Source organism: Danio rerio, chromosome 16, assembly GCF_049306965.1.
Source record: "Danio rerio strain Tuebingen ecotype United States chromosome 16, GRCz12tu, whole genome shotgun sequence".
NCBI classification, from domain to species: Eukaryota; Metazoa; Chordata; class Actinopteri; order Cypriniformes; family Danionidae; genus Danio; species Danio rerio.
The window spans coordinates 56,330,001-56,335,000 of record NC_133191.1 but is presented as its reverse complement, the minus strand read 5'-3'; the positions used below and the strand labels follow the sequence as shown (position 1 = coordinate 56,335,000).

The window sequence follows — 5,000 nt, the reverse complement described above, 5'->3', positions numbered from 1 at the left end:
GATATTATTATTATATCACCAAACATAAAACATACACAAACCACCTAAAATACATAAATCTGTCAAGTAAATGGCGGATCATTCCGCTGTGATAAACAAGAGTAAAACGAGGTTTCTGTGGCATAATATACAACACCAACCAGACAATATAACTTTACACTATAAAAATTGTCCATAAAACTAACTTTTTTGAACTCTTCAAATTATAAGTTGTTGGAATAAAGATCAAGGTCCCATAATGCAATTCAAAAGCATAACAAAAACATGAATCACAAAATACGGAAATTACTGTTAATTCACAGATGTTTTTACAGTGTATGTACACAGTTGAAACCAGAAGTTTACATAAACTATAAAAAAAGGAACCACATTTTTTTTAAATGTCTGATGGTAAATCATACCAAACGTTTACTATTTTAGGTCCGTTAGGATTACCTAAATCATTTCCATTTATTAAATGCCGGAATAATGAGAGAATTTTTTTTTTTTTTTTGAGAATTTTTTATTAATTTCTAGACAGTCAGAAGTTTACACACATTTCCTTGGTATTGTTTTAGCTTTGCTTTTAAACAGTGTAACTTTGGTCAAATGTTTTGGGTCTCCTTCCACAATATTCTCACAATAGTTAGCAAAAATTTTGGCCCATTCCTCCTGACAGAATTGGTGTAACTGAGTTAGATTTTTTGGCTGTCTTGCTCGCACAAGCTTTTTCAACTCTGCCCACTCATTTTCTAAAGGATTGAGATCAGGGCTTTGTGATGGCCACTCCAAAACATTCACTCTGTTGTCTTTAAAGCACATTTGAACTAATTTGGCAGTGTGCTTAGGGTCATGGTCTGTTTGGAAGAGCCATTTGTGGTCAAGTTGTAATTTCCTGGCTGATGTCTTGAGATGTTGCTTCAGTATTTCTCCATAATGTTCTTTCTTCATGATGCCATCTATGCTGTGAAGTGGACCAGTCCCTCCTGCAGCAAAACAGCCCCACAACATGATGCTGCCGCCCCCATACTTCACAGTTGGGATGGTGTTTTTAGGCTTGTAAGCTTTCCCCTTTGTCCTCCAAATGTAACACTGGTCATTATGGCCAAACAGTTCAATCTTAGCTCCATCAGAGCACAGGACATGTCTCCAAACATTATTCCCAGTGTAATTTAGCAGATTGTAATCTGGCTTTTCTGTTGATTCTGGCTTGTTAATTTCCCCATGTTGTCACACAAGGAAGCAGTGTGTTTGAGGTTTTCCTATTCTACAGTTGTGCCTCCAATTAACTCAAATGTTGTCAATTAGCCAATCAGAAACTTCCAAAACCTTGACACCATCATCTGAGCTTTTCCAGAGGCAGAATAATCTTATTGTATGTAAACTTGACTTTCAAGAAGAGTTATAACAATTTCTGTAAAATATCTCTCTCTTTATTCTCCAATTAAGCCTAACAGAAACATATGTGATAATCCTGATTGACCTAAAAGAGAAAAAGTTTAGTCACATTGACATCTGACTTTTCTCTTAAATGGTTACGTGCCTTTTTATACAGAGTATGTAGACTTCTGCTCTCAACTGTGTATAAGCACTGAAAGAAAAAAGCATAAACCTAATGCATAAATATTCTACAGCTCAGTCAAACGCATTCCTTATAAACAGCAACAGGAAAATTGCTTTCTCTCGCTATTTCAGAAATCAATTCAAGCCATTCAGTAAATAAATGTTATGAGCACATACAAGTGCTGAATAGTCTCCACTGGGAATTGCCAAACCACTGCTTTTTTTTTGGCTCACAATTAGTTGCATTCAAGCACACAAAACAAAGCGTCCTTTAAACAACAGCATGCTAACACAATGGCCTATTAGCTTATTTGCAAAACACCCCTCATGAACGCACACGTCTCCAATGTGAAATGTTCCACTAAGCGACTGAAAACGGCATTGTGCTGCGAATGGTGCCATCCATACAAAACACCCTGACAGATTCTCATCAGAACAATAACTGGTTTGTGGGCGAACGCCTCACACCGTGTTATCCTTTGTCATTGCCTTCACTTTCCTCCTGCTGTCACAATTACCCAACCAGGCTCCGCCGGGATCCCGATGGATGCTGTTTGCTCCAAATCACAGCTGACCTCCATTCTGGAGAGAGTGAGGGATTTCAGGTGGAGACAATACATCATTTCAGCATCGATATCGCAATGTGACCATCCGAAATAGTCACATTAATGGGTAAACATAATGGAGTGCAGTGGTGTGAGGTAACTGTACTTAAAGAATGTGCTTTTACTTTGACTTGAATACATTTTTACAGTATTGTTGCTGTATTGGTACTTTTACTCCACTATTTTCCTTGCAGTCACTACTTTTTTTCTTGTCTATGGTGATTGGCTAAAGTAGAACAATCAGTCCTGTGTTTCCCGTCCAATCAAATTGCACATTGAAAAATTGCATCATCATTACACACAATGACCGAGATACTGTTTAGATATATGCCACTGATGAAAATGACCAATTTTTACTGCATGATGACTGAAATGGCCTTAAACAATCAGTATATGCACTACAGAATGTTACGTTTTCACTCACATGCACAAATTGCATGTAAACGCAACAACTTTTCTCAGTGTAACACTCACTACTAAGTTTAAAAGGGCTACTTTTACTCATACTTTGAGTAATATTTACAAATTTTACTCTACTAGGAATTATGGTCCACTCATCTTTGCAGAATTGTTGTAATTTAGCCACAATGGAGGGTTTTTTAGCATGAACTGCATTTTCAAGGTCACGCCACAGCATCTCAATTGGATTCAGGTCAAGACTTTGACTAGGCCATTCCAAACTAGTCTTCTTTTTGTTTAGTTTTTTTAGTAATTCAGAGTTCAGTGGTTAGAACTGTCGCCTCGCAGCAAGAAGACCGCTGGTTCTAGTCGCAAAAAGATAAGCATAGGTGAATCGAGTAAACAAAATCGGCCGTAGCATATGTGTGAATGTGAGAGTGTATGGGTGTTTCCCAGTATTGAGTTGCAGCTGGAAGGGCATCCTCTATGTAAATACATATGCTGAAATAGTTGGCGGTTCATTACACTGTGGCAACCTCTGACAAATAAAGGAATAAGGCAAAGGAAAATTAATGAATGAATTATATTAGATCAGACACATCACATTTGAGGAGTCACTGCAGAGTTTAAACATTACGGAGTGCAGTGGTGTGAAGTAACACATGACAAATAATTCAATCACTGTAACTGAGTAGGTTTTCTCAGGAATCTTACCTAAAGAATGTGCTTTTACTTTGACTTGAATACATTTTACAGTATTGTTGCTGTATTGGTACTTTTACTCCACTATTTTCCTTGCAGTCACTTCTTTTTTTCTTGTCTATGGTGATTGGCTAAAGTAGAACAATCAGTCCTGTGTTTCCCGTCCAATCAAATTGCACATTGAAAAATTGCATCATCATTACACACAATGACCGAGAGACTGTTTAGATAGATGTCACTGATGATAATATGAGCAATTTTTACTGCATGATGACTGAAACAGCCTTAAACAATCACTAAATGCACTTCAGAATGGTACATTTTCACATACGTGCACAAATTGCAAGTAAACACAACAACTTTTCTCAGTGTAACACTCACTACCAAGTTAAAAGGGCTCCTTTTCCTCATACTTTGAGTAATATTTACAACTTTTACTCTACTAGGAATTATGGTCCACTCATCTTTATAGAATTGTTGTAATTTAGCCACAATGGAGGGTTTAATAACATGAACCGCATTTTCAAGGTCACGCCACAGCATCTCAATTGGATTCAGGTCAAGACTTTGACTAGGCCATTCCAAAGTCTTCTTTTTGTTTAGTTTTTTTAGTAATTCAGAGTTCAGTGGTTAAAACTGTCGCCTCACAGCAAGAAGACCGCTGGTTCTAGTCACAAAAAGATAAGCATAGGTGAATCGAGTAAACAAAACCGGCCGTAGCATATGTGTGAATGTGAGAGTGTATGGGTGTTTCCCAGTATTGAGTTGCAGCTGGAAGGGCATCCTCTATGTAAAAACATATGCTGAAATAGTTGGCGGTTCATTACACTGTGGCAATATTTACAACTTTTACTGTACTGGGTATTTTGGTCCACTCTTCTTTGCAGAGTTGTTATAATTCAGCCACATGCGAATGATCGACAGAATGACTGAGGAATATATTTTGAATATCTGAATCTCCCTCTGTCTTAATCAGATTAGCATTACTTTCTCTGCCCATCGTTTCATTAGTAGCTCTGGCTCCGTGTCCTGAAGCTCTTATCCAGCGTTAGATTTTCTCTTCCGCTCCCTGCAGTCTGGGATCATTACGCTCCATCAGTGGAATTGGTGGCGCTGGTTTGTGTTTCTCCTCAGATTAGCCTCCTCCATAATGGGCAGCTGCTGCTTTTTCGGCTGTAGGAAATCCTAAAGGTGAATCTCTTCCCAGACCAAATCACTCCGGTGGTCTGCGCAATATTGGAAAAGTCTGACATTGCCACATTCAGACTTCAAGTACAACACATACACTCACTACACAAATGCACTTCATTGAACATCCACACATTGACATCAACTATATACTACAGGCCCAGACTTGTGAAAGGGGGGTTCTTTTTCTCTAAAAGCGTTTTTTTCCCCACATTTTGTATTTGATTAAGAAGTTTAAATACAGCATTTTGGTGAAATTTTATAAATTATGTTGTGCTGGATTAGCTTGTCTTTTGGAATCATGTGAATGCTTTTGCAGTAACAAAAATATATTTGTTTTGTCAAGTTGCCTTACTAAGATCATGTGCAAATTTTGTCAGTAAAAAAACACACACTATAGTTTTTTTTTTTTTTTTTTTTTTTTCATTTTTATGGGCATTTCTCCTAGAGGCAGACTTATGGCAAAATTCAATAATGCAATATGTTGTGATAGTCAATATGCACAATATTGATAACAATTAATTTAACTTTTAGAGTGCTTTTTAAATATATTCAAATTGAATT

At 37.2% G+C, this 5,000-nt stretch overlaps 1 protein-coding gene and 1 long non-coding RNA gene across 3 annotated transcripts in view; both read right to left on the bottom strand.

Annotated features, from left to right (window-relative positions):
• The window catches only part of LOC101882461 (mannosyl-oligosaccharide 1,2-alpha-mannosidase IA), a 358,413-nt gene that overhangs the window by 200,997 nt on the left and 152,416 nt on the right, over positions 1-5,000 (bottom strand). The gene's annotated exons all lie outside the window — the stretch shown is intronic.
• On the bottom strand, positions 2,243-4,243 carry LOC141378103 (uncharacterized). Its single transcript, XR_012391794.1, has 2 exons — positions 3,603-4,243; positions 2,243-3,544 (listed from the first exon to the last, which is right to left on the bottom strand). It is a non-coding gene; the product is annotated as an uncharacterized lncRNA (long non-coding RNA).